Below are 15,679 nucleotides of genomic sequence, written 5' to 3' on the forward strand. Positions count from 1 at the left end.
AATCTGTAGTGCTGTCAGTGTACAGAGATGAGGCACACAGAGAATTTTTATGCTGGGTGCCAGACTTCAAGAAGTCAACCCAAATTCCAGAAAACCTCTAACAATAGTCAATCAGGACAAACATCATAACTGCAAGCACCTTCAGTTTGAAAATACACAGATATGATAACTGCAGCAGCACTACCAGTGCACTCAGAATTAATGTTGTTATCCAAAGGGAGGGGGAACATCTCAGCACTCGCTCTCTGCTGCATGATTCAGGGCCTTGGAACATTTGCTGACACCTGAATCTCTCTGATTAGCGTCTTCCACCCTAAATTAAGGGAAGGGAAAGACTTTTGGAAAAGAAAAATTATGCGGAGATGTTGTTGTAACAGTTCTGAATATTTCCAGTAATGCTTCAGATGCTGCAGTGACATCTTACCCAACAGCTTTTGGAAACAAGGTGCTGATATTTACCATCATCACCTTCCCCAGCACAGCATGCTAAAAGCACATGGAGAGGAAAACCACACAGCCTTGGAATAGTTAAGTGTTGGGGGTGAGTTTGGGAGGGCTTTTGCTGCTTTTTTTAATTACTTGGAACTGAACCAAGCCAGAAAACCATTCCAAGGGCAGAGCCCTCACAAACCACCCTGGACAGCGAAGATAAACACACTTGGGTAAAGTTAAAAACTGGTCCAACATATCGAGCAGACATTCTTGACATCTCTGACATCTTTTGAGTGTCAGCTGAAGGGGCTGAATCCCAGACTGAGCATGAACAACACGACCCAAGACTCCCCAATGCTGGATGTGGATGCCCCCATCCTGCCTGCCCTGGGAGATTTGGTGCACTGAGGATATTCCTGTTCTTGGGAAGGGCTCTTTTAAATGCTGCTTTCCAACCAAAGCTCATGAGCAAAGATCCTCACTGCTCTCTAGAACCACAGCAACTTCCAGGGATGGAGCAGCCACAGCTTCTCTGGGCAATCTATTCCAAAAAACAGCCAAAAGTCAGAGCCCAGACTGAGGCCAAGTGAGAGGCAGCTCAGAGCTGGCATGGAGTAGCTGGAGGCACCCACAGCTGCTTCCCACAGCTGCTGTAAAAACCATCAGCATACCATGTTGCACCTGCAATTGTTTTAAGCAGTTTTGGAAAAACACTAAGTAACGTTCATTCCTCCTTTCTCATAACAGTACAACTTGTACTGAGCCTTCCTGTTGCTAAAGAAATATTCCATTTAAGAAAGCAGCTCACTATCAGTTTAATAAGCAAGCAAACAATGCCTTCGTGTTGCTACGCCTGTTAACCTTTGATTTATAACCCCACTGATCAGTTTCATTTTTGAAATTAAGATGCTTCTATGCTGAAGGGCAACAGAGTTCACACTATTAAACTGACATCTGCTATAACTAATGTGCTACACAAGAGTCAAAGAACATGTACAAAGCTCCAAAAACAGGGAAGTGAACATTAAACAGCCTTTTGCTGAATAACTTAAAACATTAAAAGATCATAAACATCTGAAAACAAAGCTCTTTTTTTTTGTACACATTTTTGGTGGAAGAGCCAGCTCCAAACAATTTGCTTTGTGGTGGCTGTCAGGGGAGATCCAAGTGAGATTCTGGCTGTGCTGGGGAACAGATGATGTGGAAAACAGAGGCTTCCAGGGACAGACAATTTGTTGACCCCATCTGCAGGTTATTATAACACTGACTGATCTCCCAAAGCAATTTTCATTAATAACAAGTTTCCAAGACCTGTCTTTCTCCTTCCCTCACACCCTAGAGAATATTTGCATGAGATTCTGGGAGACCAATCCTTCCTTTTCTCCCTCTATTTTTTTTTTTTTTTTTTTGTTCTTATCATGGGAGGATCAAGCTCAGTAATTTCTTATGCCATATGGGTAACAGAAAAAACAATCAGGAGGTCATATAGCATCACTTCCCTGCATGAATTCCCCATACATGCTCTGCACAAAGGTTGTGGGATTTTTTTTTATTTATGTGAATCTGTGGACCTCACTGCTATCACAGTCACTTCTGCACCGTTTTAAAAAGGCAAAGGAAATAAAAGGCATAAATTACCTTCTAAAACAATCACCTTTTTTTTTGTGCAGAAGTCTTCAATGAAGAAATATAAAATACAATTGCAACAAGAGCTGAAATTGCTGCTTTAGACTCTAATGGCTTCATAACAGTAATTAAGGCTTCTTCCTGACTTCATAACTATGCCATAATGCATTTATCAAAAGCACATTACCACAATGGACACATTCACTCTTTCTGCAACGTTTCGACAGCTCCCTTTGGACGCTATCAGTAAATAAAATCTTATGTGGGCCAATTAAAGAAAGCATAAATCCAAATTCTCCGTGCCTATCTTGTTTTGAATGCACTGCTCTGTCAAATCTTTCTAATGGGAAACGCGTAAGTGCTTTGAATCCAGGAAAAAACTTCCTCCCCAGAGCAGCTCTGGGATGCAGAGTCTTTCTTAAGAGCCACAGGAAGGAAGGAGAGGAGTGTTTCTTGGAGCTGAGTTTTTATCGCAGGAGGAGGAGAGATTTTGACAGCAGAGAGACTATTGTCAAGTACATTTGGACTCATATCAAGTCTCTGCCTTGACAAATTGGACTGGGAGTCCTTCCACAGTCAAAGTGCACAACGTGCAATGCAGAGCCATTTCTCCACTTCACTGAAGAGCAGAAGGGAATTACAGAGCTCTTTTCCCCTTGCTCCCATCCAATTGGCTCCAACAGGCTGCAGCCAGCCCAGTGCTCTGCAGGGACACATCCCCAGCTGTGAGCTGCCTCCCACCTGCCCCTGCCCCACGCAGACCCCTCTGTTTGGCTGAGGGAACACAAATCCCCACTGCTGGAGGAGTGGCACATGTGCGAAGCTCACACTGTGTAATGAGTGCTACCCAAAGTGCAAATGCAAGTGGGTGAATATTGGCATGAACCCTGCAGAGAGAAGCTAAAATTAGGGCTTGCAATATGGAAATCTGTAATATCCTCTGCACCTGGGTAGCTCAGTGTATTCCATCCCAAATGCTTTAACTAAAGGGAGGATAAAAGGGGCAAAATGCAAAATACACATGACCCACCCTCACCATTTTTATCATCAAAAGAGATTTCTGGATTAGACATCCTGCAGCAACAGCTCAAAAGATTTTACAGTGGAGATAATTAGGAACACATCACCCTTTCTTTGATCACATGAAAGATTATTTTAAACCAAACAGGAACACAGCTCCTGCAATGATCCTCAGTCTTTGCCATACACTTCTCTCTCTTATCTCTTAACTGCTACAGTGGGAATGATTGGCAGGTGCTTTAGACATAGGATTATAAATAAGAGGTCAGTATTCAAGCTAAAAGTAACAAACCCCACTTTACACAACAAGGGATGCTGAGTGCTCAGCAGCCCGCACCAGTTAATCTGTGCTGTTTACTCCCTTGGTGCAGAAGGTTTTACACTGATAAATTCTGACTGCTCCTTAGCAGAGGCAGAGCAGTAACCTGAGCAGGACTCTTCTGAGCACAGTTCTGCCACACCCTAAGTTTAGTACCCTTTGCAAAAATCACAGAATTTCTGTAACAGCATCAGCAAAGAAGCCAAGCAGCACACAAAGGAGCTCCTGGGTTTTTGTCTCTGGGCTGCTGGGGGTGAAAAGGGAGATTTGTCAAGAAACCTTCTAGAAACCCTGGGGGTGAAAGGAGAGGCCTGGAACTGGCTACAGTAAATGAAAAGCATAATTCAAATGCTGACATGTACTTCACAAAGCTGTTCATTCAACTACATGGGAAGGAACAGCACCAACCGCAATTTAAAGTAGAAAAAAGGAGAAATGAAAAAAAAAAAAGCTTAGGTACAGCATTAGACAGGAGCTGTTCCCAAGGCTTCCATCCAGAAACAGACTACCAAGCTTTCATTCAATAAGGTACTGCTACAACAAAATTACCTCCTGTGTGCTAACGGTCTCTTAGTTATAAACAAGCTCTTCAAATAAAGGGGAAAGAAAAAACGTGTGTTATAAAGGAATTCGCAACACATTCCCTTCAATCAATCCTTCCTCCATTCATTGCTTCCCAACAGGAGCTGCTCTACCAACTATCATCACCAGTAATTCTCTCCCACTAGGGGGAAAGTAAAATAAAAAATTCAGACTATAAAAATATCTCCTTTATCATAGAAGAAAGTTATTATGAGCCTCCATGCTGCCTGGCTGACGCCTGTGCACACTGATGGTTCCCTCTTTCTCCAATAATTGCTGGCAGAGGCAGAAAGGAACAAATGCTGACCATGTGAGGTGCCTCCAGAGACTCCAGGTAATCATACTCATTTTATTTATAGTAACGAGTATTTTATTTGATTTTGTTTACACCAAGAAGAACAGGTCCAAAGGTTCCTGGCAAAAGTATCCTGTTAAGGCAGCTGGGTAAGTTGGCATCATAATGTGCCAGGTATTCCCCTTCTGAACCACCTATCCTTGGCATATGCCTGAAAAAGGGGAAAAAAAATATTCCCCTCTATTTCCCAGAGCTCCTGACAGTTCCTACCAGCTTGGTTTGTCCTCTGCCAGCTCCGTATCACTGCCAGCTCCAGATTTCTTGGCCAGTGCCCTGCTCTGGAGAAAGTCTCTCTTTGGGGCAGCCAAGGCTGAGTCAGAGCAGAGAGACCAAGCTGCAGGAACTTGGGATGAGCCCTGCAGGACAATGTGCAAAAAATGCTCCTGCAGGTCCCCATCCAGAGCTCCAGCTACTGCAAACCCTCGGTTTCCAGATTTCCCCAGCCCAGCACACATGCCAGAGCCAAGCACAGATGTGCCAGGGCTGCTCACACATTCCAAGTCCAGGCAGTGGCAGAGTACATCCCAGACCTCCCAGCTGTCACCTCCCTGCCAGAAGAGCCCAGCAGGTCAAGGGATGAGCCCAAGGGAAGGAGCTCTGCCAACCCACAGTCCCCTCTGCAGGGCTCTTCCACCACCTACGGAATGACAGGAGAACAAACAGCTTGGGAGAGAAGTGGTTTGGACTAAGCTGGACTGGTCAAATCTGCCTCCCCAGGCCTGGCCAAAGAGCTGCTGTAGAAGGCAAAAAGACACATTTACCTTAAGCAAAGCCCAGCCAGAGAAATGAACAATTTTGTCCCCAAATGCACAAGCTTATTGCTCATAAAAGGTTTATGCTGGCTGGAGGAACCTACACTAAGGAAGTTTTATCACTCCCTACACCAAGTCCCCAAGGGAGTCCCAGCAGAGCTTTGAAGGAAGCCACAAAAGTCTGGGATTGCGCTGCATCCCACCTGAAGGAAAAACAAATCCTGCTGGCAACCTGTAGCATCAAGCAAATATTGAGGATATATTCAGCTCCAAACCAGAAAAAGAAAAAAAAAAAAAAAAAGAAAAAAAAAAGAAAAAAAAAAAACACCCATGCTTGTAAGCTGGTCACACCCTTAAGCTCTCCAGAGAAGTTTTACAGCTTGTAAAACCCTCATGATTCATTTGGAAAGAAACCACAGTCCCTGTGCTGCCACAGCAGTGTAAGCTTTCACCAGGGGAAGAGATGCCTCAATCAACTGGACTTCAAGGGGCTACCTAAGGAACACTAATATGTGTCAGGGACTAGGTACAAACACAAAAAAAGGTGTGTGGGTATGTGCCTCATACCCACAAGAATTTATGCTGAGAAAAGCAGGTTATTTATACAGGAGCTGTGTTCTCAGCATCACCACTCACCTATCCATTATCAGCCCCAAAACAACAGGGCACAGGAGACTAATGAACAGCATGAGCAGGAAATACAGAGATGAGAAACAAGATTTAGAGCACAAATAGTTCAGGCACTCTTGTATTTTACAGAAGGTCATTCACTGGGCCTTTATACTTCATTTATCAAATTAGATCTGAATTGGTGCAGTCATCCTGATTCAAGAAACCATCAGACATCTTTTCCCTTCAAAAGGAGAAATAAACGCCTTATCTCTAAAGCAGTTCCCATCAGATCTCCGAGTCCCTCCCTGGCACTTGGCCTCACAAAACCACCCAGGCAGAGCTGCCTCCCCTACAGACAGCCTTCAGAGGTGCAAAGAGCTCAAGTGTTTTGCCGGTAATGGCTTAGACCAATCTCAGCTCCACATCCCCTCCCCCGAGATGCACCTGACTGAGCCAATTATCCATGTGCTGCCCTTAACCAGTGGGATTTTATAGCCTCTATTTTTCTAGTGCTTTCCTTGTCATCATAAACATCCCAGTGTTTGCTCACAAGTTGTTCCATTAAAAACAAATGTGCTGCCACTCCACGGCTGTGGAATTTGCTGCAGAAAATCATCCAGAGAACAGCCCTGCCTTGCCAGCCACCTGCATCACCTCCCCCTTTAACCCAGAGGCACGTTACAATTACATTATTCCAACTAAATAAAATTATTTTCCCCTGTTCCAAGACATAAAACAACCACATTATTATGGCCATTGCCACTGTGATTTAGTAATTTAAACAAAACACACACACAATGATAAGAACATAGTAAGTAGTACAGCACTTCATTACAGCTGGAACCAGTATTTATGACCCCTGAAAGCAAAGATGGTCGTGAAAATTATATGCCCAAACCCGTCACTTCAAAAGTACAACTTAATCATATAATGCTCAGCACAGAGGTTTCAAAGACACTGATGATCTTTTGTTTTTTTCCAGGGTGAAGAAAAGCCCTGAGAGATAATAAATAGCTGAAGGTATCGGTGGAAGCGGCTTACTTACGAAACAGGATTTGCAATGCAAAAAGTGAATGGGGAAGCATCACCCTCACACAGGCTGCTGCTGAAGGACCATCTCTCCAACTGCCCCCTGCCTCCCCCAGAGCAGGTCAGGGACAGGGACAGCCACCCAGGGCCACAGCAAAGGGTTCATGTGCTCTCAGAGCTGAGAGAGGAGCAGAGATGCAGAGCAGTCACTGGAGAGCTGCAAGTGCCTTGAGAGCTCCTGACCAGGCTGCACAGAGAAGTTAATCTGGTAAAAATGCTTTGGACGTGTAGCCACAGCCCAAGTACAGCTCTCTGCCAAGACTGAGGACAATACATTATTAACTAAAGTTTAATTATATCCACAAACATACATTTCTAGCTGAGGCTTACAACCAAATCTCTATAGATTTGTTTGTTCTTCTAGGGTCCTGTTAAGAAATGAGTTTCATGACCACTTTCATAGCCCAAAACACACATTTATCTGGTATTAAATCTACTTCTGTTTTGTTTCCATACGAGTTTTGCTGGTTCCTTATTAATTAATTTATGTCAGAAACAGACAACACTTCACAAAGGACCCTCTAATCAGTGGCTGTTAAGGGTGGGCTGCAATATAGTTTCTTTGTAACTCTGGTCAGAGTATTTTCAAAAGGCAAAGCCCAGTTTTAAAAAAGAAGCTATTATCTCCCCACCAAATGAGTATGGAAATTAAGGAGCATTTAATTATTACATTTGCGATGCTCTGAATTAGGCAAGATAGATTTCCAACAAGTATCATTCCCTGTAGAAAGAATAATCTGGCTACTTGTAATATATAGACCACGTTTTGTGGTTTTAAGATAAATTTTGGAGGAAGAATGAGTCAGCAGCAGACAAGCAGCCAGGTCTCTACAGCCAGCCAACAACCATGACATGGGCTTCAGTGGGGAAAGCCTCACACCTCAAAGACCCAAGCAAAAGGCAGCCCCATTGAAAGGCTGCCCACTCTTCCCAGTAACCTGATGGCCAAAGAAGCCATGCAAGTAGCTCTGAAGACTTTATCTCCTCCTATTCTCCTTCATGTACATCAGCCATACGCTCAGAGAGCACAGGCTCCACTCCAGAGCAAAAGCCAAAATTCAGTTAATGACACCAATCTTTAAAAGCCAGCTGAGACTGCAGAAATGGCTCATTCAGGAATTTTTTTCTTTCTAAAAGCTTCCATGAACTGTAACAATGCAACTATTGAAGGCATTTATTTATTAATACAGAAAGATTTATTTATGAGAGACCTGCAATCAGCTTAATCTCCGAAAGCTCGATGTAATTTAGCCCCGGGCCAGAGTTACTCCTCTGCTTTGACATCAGGAAGCAGCACCCCACAGCTCAGGGTGCCTGGGAATTGCCCAGGTAACACCTCAGCAAAAGCAGCAGGCACCCTGCACTCCCCCAAGCTCCACTCTGATGCCAGGCATTGGAAAGGAAAAGAGGCAGATTCCAGAGGCAAGGAAAGCTGGTAAGGGGAACAGTCAGGGTGTGTGTGATGGCACAGGTGGAAGGAGATGGAGAATTGACACTTTCCCTTAAATCAGCATGGCAGGGAGGATTATGAAAGGTTGGTAGTGTGAGTTACCAGATCTTGCTCTTGTACAAAAGAAAGGCCAATGTCAGATGGTCACAGCACAGACAATGCAGCAGCACATCTGTGTCTCTGCTGGGCAGAATATCCCCCTGAGCTACCAGCAACATGAGTTTGGCAACATTGGAGCCACTTGATTTCAGGCAACTGTGATATTAAATTAATATGTTTATTTGCAGTAGAGGCAAGCTTATATTAAAAGAAAGGGAATGGCACAGAGAGTATTTTGATTCACAAGAGGCAGCTATTAAGACAGCACTAAGATGTGGGGAGGGAAGCTTTCCTGTGGTTTTGATACTTTGTCCCACTACGATTTCAAAGTTTGAGTAGTCAATAAAAGTATATTTCAGGTCTTCAAGGAGGCAGATCTCCATAGTACCTGGACTCTGTCAGCTGCAAGAGACAATTCAAATTAAAGTGTTACCCTGTTCTCAAGTATCAGGATCCTGGTTCCTCTTCTGCTTCTCCTTTATCAACAGTGAACAGCTATGGTGATAACAAGAGGAGTGAGTACAGCTGTCTAGAGAGATGGCAGGTACTGCCCTGAACATCCCACAGAATTAAACATAAGCTTTGCCAAGAGCACAGAGCCAGAGCAGAAATAAGAACAAGTGCAACTTTTGTACCAACAGGAGCTCAGGATCATAAAACTGCTTCCTGCTGCCCCACCTCCTGCACTTCCTGCCACCCTGTCCAGGGAATATGCCTTTTCCCTGATCATGACCTGCAGAACACAGCCATCCACTCAGACATCAGCATTAAGAATGCCCAGTGAAGTCACAGTGCTGGGACAGTTCCTCCCCTCAGGGTTATCAGAAATTCAGCACTGCTGTACCCACCATGGCCTCGAGAAGGGACACACTCCGTGCCCTCCTGCTTCTGCCTCCTGACAGAATCACTGGTACTGGGCCAGAACTGAGCATCCATGCCCTGAGAACACAGGGAAGGAGAGAACTGCTCATCGCTGCCTCTGAAACAACACAGATGATGTTTTGCTTATTAAGCACACACAGAAAGAAGAATTTGAGCTGTTAATGTTCACCATTCCTGCACCTCCCACTGAACCTCAGGGAACACAGCCAGGTGCTCAAAGCAGTGGGCATCACAAGCCCTCAGGGTGATGTGAAACTAAAGACAAAGCGCTCCAGGAGTTTGTTTCACATGCAGAGAAAGTTCCCAGAAGGAAGGAGAAATAGCATTTTGAAGTCCAACTGAAAGAAAGACATCAGACACCTGCCCAGGAGACAGCCAGCTGCCAGCTGTTGATGTCACAAGACTTGTACTACCTCTGCCATGTGTTTGTACCCAGGAGTCTCACACTGAGGCAGGAGTGCTGTTGGGCACCCACCCCACTGTCCACACAACTGCCCCTCTGCTGAACACGTCCTCAGCTCCACAAACCACAGGGACACCTTTGGCTGCGTTGCTGACAAGGCACAAAAGGGTCAAGAGGGCTCATGCAATCGTGGAGAACTGAGAAGCAGCTGGGCAGGACCCTTCAGGCTGCAGGGGAGCCCCTGAACCACCTCTGCCCACATCCTCCTTTTCCATGTCACAAGGAGGTTCCTCAGTGGCACAGCTGCTGATTAAAGCTTGCACTGACATCTGAAGACTCAAAGGCAAATTAAAATAACCCTACACTTCTTAATCCGATTCATGCTTTTTTAATGACTAGAGTTCCTATCATGTGGAAAGCATCTCTTGCAGGAAACTGCTTTGACCACTGCTGTTCATAAAAGTAAAAAGACTTGCTAATGCTCTCCAAACTTCCCACAGAAGTATTTATATCAGAACCCCTCTATTTTTTTCCCAACAATAATCTAATTCATGTGACTCTTATCTCAACTATGAAACAGCATGTTAAATCCAGGATCACAGCTCATTTAGATAAATGGGATTGGGCACATCCAGCGAGTCATTCCTGCTGTGACATTTCTACTATTGACAGAGTTATTTCCAGGCCCAGCGTGGGCAGGGAAGGGGAGGACTCTCACCCTTCAGCACAGTCACTGCCCCTCGCTGAGAGTGCACAGAAGAGCCAGATTTTCTCAAGGGACTCTACCTGCGTCTAGTCACATGTTAATAAACATTCTGGCAGCATTTCCCAGAAATAACCTTCAACTGTTACCTAGAAACATAATCCATCAAAATAAACCTCAAAATAGTAAGAAACGAAGCGAACTTTTGTTGGTAGGCTGCTTTCTAGCTATATATACAAAAGAATTAATGGACAATGAAGAGTCATTGATCAAGGGGATAGCTCAAATTAATTTAAAGGTTATTTTCTTTGTTCTTTTATAAACACAAAGAGTGGTTTTAAAAAGTTTCCTTTACCTCACTCTTTCCTACCCTCTGTGAGCTCTTAGGAATAGAGCTGAACCTCATGGGCCTCTGCAGGACTTGAGAGTACCCAGTGGAACCCAAGCACTTCGCAGGTGATGAGCTGAAGTGAGTCTAGAGCTTAGCAGTTAAATCATCCAGAATAGATTAAAATTTCCCATCAAATAAATTGAAAGTTCTGCTTCAGCACTGAACAGTTCCCCTTCGCCCTACAGCCCCATCTCCACACTCCTTTTTAATCTGAATAAATACAGATGATCTTTGCCTCCCCCTCATTTTCCTTCTATTTTTTTTAATTTAAAGAAAATCCATCCTGCTGGGATGATGCAGAAACCACAGTCAAAGGATTTTCTTTAGGTACTCAGAACACTTTTGATCTGCATATTGATTTCACCTTGTAACTCTTCATAAACAAAACAGGCACATGAGTCTGTCAGTTCAAGTGCTGGTGAATCCTTCTCTCCCCTCACAGCCCCTGCACAGGGATTAACACACACAACACTGCCTCAGTAGGAGCTGGAATTTCCTGAAGCTTCCACTGGAGCCTGTGAAGCTGAGATCCCATCACAAGTGGCTGGGGTTCAGCCAGGTTATCTCCCTGATAACCTCCTGCAGCCTGGGGACGTGTGTGCAGCGTGACATCCACGCGCTGAGGGAAACCAGACTTGGCTGTAGCTCATCATTTCCCAGCACTGCCCAAGTGCCACAGAGAGAGAGCCAGGCTTGGGGCACAGGGATGCCTGTGCTCTGTCTGACTGCATCCATAACAAGGAGCTGCTGCCCATTTACAGCTCCCCTCCTTCCTGAAAAATTGTATTTTCAAGCAGATGTCACGCTTCTGATTATTAAGAAAGATCTCTGTATGCCCCAGAAATTAATCATTTCTCTACTCTGCTAAAACTCATGACAATGAAGCCTTGGCTCTGGAAAATTAACTGCTATAGGTCAGTCACAAAGATATGCAATTTAAAATTTTCATACATTCTTTTACTCGGGTAGAATCCTCTCTTCAACCCTTCTCTGCAATCATCAAGGTTTTATTGGAACTGGCATAAATATTCAATCCATGCAGTTCATCAGTCTGGTTAGAGAGAGATGGTGAGGGTTCACTTCAAGTCTCAGGGCAGGTTCTTTTCACACCCATCACATTTTGCTTTTACCCTCAGTAAAAGCAGGGTTAGATCCTGAACAGGTCCACCCACAATGACAAAGCGGAGCTTTAAATGGATGAAGAAGACAATACAAGGAAAGAGAACTTCAAAGCAAGATAGTTTAATCAGACAAGGGTGTAGTCTATGCAATAAAATAAGCTAATCACCTTTATCTGCATTACAACAAATATTTTTTACTTCCAAAAGTCTTTAAGGCTGCAGAGTTTTCAGTTACCTTTTCCTCCTGTTTCCTCTAGGATTAATACTCTTCCTTAGCACTCTGCTGCCAGCTGCTTCATGACCTCTCTGGATATCATGAATTAAATTCTTGGGTTTTCTGACTTTTTCCACCATTAGAAGGACATTTATCAGGTTAAGCCCAGACTTCTTTCACTGCCTTACCAGCAGAGTTTTGGATGACTAATCAAAGGACTGATTATATTTTAAAGATTTAATTCTCCTTTCACTATTTATACTAGTCAATGTCACTTTGACACTATTCTGGCTTTTCACTGCAAAAAACTTTCCAACTCAAATTCCCTTAAAACGAACATGCTCTCATAAGCAGACAAGTGCCATTTGCTCCATCTTGCCCTCCCCCAAGTTAGCTTCAGCTGTCACCAAAAACACAGTAAGCATTTTCTTCCTTGGGAACTATGTGTTCTTGCAGTTATAGTCAATGGACCAGAAGAATCTGGCATTGGAAAAAGAACTATCTGATTTCTTGGAATCACTGCAAGAGAACCTGGCTTGGCCAGGCACAGTTAACCACCAAGGATTCAGTTAAATTAAAGATACTGTGGGCAATGAATAGTGGCTGTACAAAAAGTGATCAGGCATTCACCCACCTCAGATACAGCTTTGGGGCTCTGACTGCTCTCTAAATGGTGTTTCTTCCTGCAGTTATAAATAAGAGTGAGTAAAACACTCACTTTGCACGTTAGCGTGAAGATTTTCGGAGTCACCATCTATGAATTGCCACCACTATTTCAGTAAACAGAAAGTAGTCAACAGCTCTTGAAAACCTTTCACATCTTCACCTTTCTGAATTCACTCTGTTCAGATCTGAAAGCTCATTTTTCAGCTTAATTCAGACTCGGCACTTAAGGTCACATCTGCTATTTTCACCATGATCCACATTGCCTTTTTTGATCTATGTTACCTGGAATTTCTATTTCTATGCCTAGTTCTAAGGAGAGAAATATGCCCTGAAAAACCAGCTGCACTTTAGAGCTACCCTGAGATACTGAACCTTGCCGTGCTCCTTTATGCCAGGAACTGCCACATTCAGATGGCTGATCCTTGTGTGGCAATGACCCAGACATCGCAGAGGATGCGAGGAAAAAGTACAAAAATAGAAAACACACTTAAACAATCTCCCTAAAAACCTGCTCAGGGCAACAGATTTTCACAGATAATTCTACATTTCCATCTTCTGCCTCACCATGTGCCAAGCCCAGTCCTCAGGCACAGACAGCTTCCAAGCAAGTGAGGTTTCCACCCAGGCCTGCCTCTGCCCTAAGTGCCCTTCTCTCACTTCATTAATTGCCTCTTTCCATCACACTATTATGACATGAAAGCACATCTGGAATACACCTGCAGCCTTCTGTCCCCTCCAGGAAGGGCCCAGCACCTCACTGGAAGGCATCAAGGAGAATGGTATCGAATGTCAGGGTGAGTTGCATCACATCTGCTCTGTGCTGTGCTCAGGACAACCTTCTCCACAGAGCTTTTCCAGGAGAGGCTGTTCATCAGGTCTTATTTTTAAAGAATCTGGGCCAAGTCATCCCTACTGTAGCTTTAATGACGTCAATGAGCTACAGCAGGGGTGAAATTGGGCCATTATTTTTTATGTCCATATGTCCTGTGCCTATTAAAGAAAAAAAAAAGGAAAAGAAGATCAAGGAAGAAAAGTTATTGAATCTAAAGACTACCCGGTGCAGAGATTAACATCTAGATGTGGAATGTTCCTCTTTTGTTCCTGCTGTACATTACAAATATAACAGTTTATGGAAAAAGAAATACTTCTGCAGTGTCAAGATAAAATGTGAGTTCTGCAGTGACAAATTATATTCACATTTTGTATCCTGTTTTGATAAAAAAGCCAACAGAAAAGATCATTACCAGGAAAAGGTCTCTTCAGAACTCCACTAAAGTGAGCAATACAATTTACCAGTAAGTGTTAGTGTCTCCTCTTTAAGCCAACGTTCATCACACCCAGCATATCCCCACCAAGTAGTAAAGCCCAGTGGACCTTGTCCTGAGCTCATTTCTTACTCAATCCAAAACATGACTATACAAATACTAAAAGAGAGAAATATGATAAGGTTAAGCCTGAACAGTGTTTTCTCAAACACCAACATGAGAAGGGACACAGCTCAGGAGCCCAAGCCTGCAGATGTGGGACAGCAGCTGTGAACAGCAGCAGTACCAGCCACGATTCTGTGGCGATTTTCAGAAGGCTGAACTGCACCACTGCTGCTGATAAAATGTGCAAACAGGTTTCCCACCCCCCACGCCTCAGTCCACGGGGTACTGCCCAGGCTGCGAACACGACCACAGCCAGCGAGACCCACAACCACAATTTCTCAACTCCACCCTTAAAGCCCACTTAACTGACATTTAAGAGTATGAGTAACCATGTTCAGAGGGACACAGGTAAAATTACTCACCCACATGCCTATAGAGAGTCAAGCTGATGCACCTTTTAAGGCAGAGAACAACTGCCCAGCAACAGCCCCACATCACAGCAGCTGGTGTTTGGGGCCTCTGCTTTGTAGATAACTTTTATTTCAAAGCTTTACAGAAGAATCCTTTGAAATCTTTGACCCTAATTATCCAAGTTGCAGCTTCAGTCAAAGACTAAGTCTTCTCTGCAAAGGCCTTTTTTCCAATTGCTTCCCTTTTGCATTAATGAGCTGCTTTTCCCACAATAAGCTACAACAGTTTGAGGTTTTGTTTTTATTTTTATTCCTCTCCTCCCTCCTCCTCCTCTCCAATTCCAGCTCGGGAATCAAAATAACTTGAGATGGAAAACGTGTGACCTCCCAAGCCTTTATTTACAGTATCACAAACCACAAGGGAAGGTTCTGTCCAAGTTTTCCAGCTGGAATGGGAACAGCAGGGAAAAAACGTGCCCTCATTTTTGCAGCTGTGATATTTAACACATCACAGGGGAGAAGGGTGGGAAGGAGGCAGGAGAATTAGAAGCTAGTAATGATGCCATGGAATTACTGGATGAAGCATCTCAGCCACACAAGCAGGTTCCCATGATGACATCTTTTCTCCTCAGAAATAAACAGAGCTTTGTACATGCAAATGTAACTGCAAAACCAGTCTGATTCAATGGTGTTACTTTTCCACTTCTGCATTAAACCAGATTGTAAAATAAATAAATTTTTTGGACTCCACCTAAGTTGGTATCTCTCTTCATGCCACCATCCCCCAAAATTATAACAAAGACTTCGTCAAAAAATAGAAGCCTAGCAGCAACAGAATCTTCCTCAGATATTTAAACAGCATAGAAAAACACATATGCAGGAGGTTTAGATCTATAGAAAGTTACTTGCAGCAGGAAACTGTCAGTTAGTTTGTGGTTACAACCACAGCAGCATCACAGCCTTTTCCTCTCAGTTAAAGATGTATGTCCAAACAGTTCCTCATGTCTTTTGTTTCTATTGTAAAAGGAGGAAAACCACCAAAAGTAAAACTCACCCATTTCCATGAGAAATTTCATAGAGCCAGATTATACAGGAGACTCTGTAGATCCCTTCTTTGTTTTGAAAAGGGATCCTTCTGTGCCTTTCCAAACATCTGTATCCTGGCAGGTCTATATGGGTTTAC

The 15,679-nt window shown here is 43.7% G+C and overlaps 1 protein-coding gene across 12 annotated transcripts in view; it reads right to left on the reverse strand.

The window, feature by feature from the left end:
• The window catches only part of PITPNM2 (phosphatidylinositol transfer protein membrane associated 2), a 123,472-nt gene that overhangs the window by 89,974 nt on the left and 17,819 nt on the right, over nt 1-15,679 (reverse strand). The window contains exon 1 of one of the 12 annotated variants that reach the window (XM_072935979.1): nt 14,509-14,528. The exons of the other annotated variants lie outside the window; for them this stretch is intronic. The gene's annotated coding sequence lies outside the window, so the exon portion shown is untranslated. Of the gene's footprint in view, nt 1-14,508; nt 14,529-15,679 lie in introns of those variants that run through there. 12 annotated transcript variants of the gene reach the window in all.

This window comes from Taeniopygia guttata, chromosome 15, assembly GCF_048771995.1.
Source record: "Taeniopygia guttata chromosome 15, bTaeGut7.mat, whole genome shotgun sequence".
Lineage (NCBI taxonomy): Eukaryota > Metazoa > Chordata > Aves > Passeriformes > Estrildidae > Taeniopygia > Taeniopygia guttata.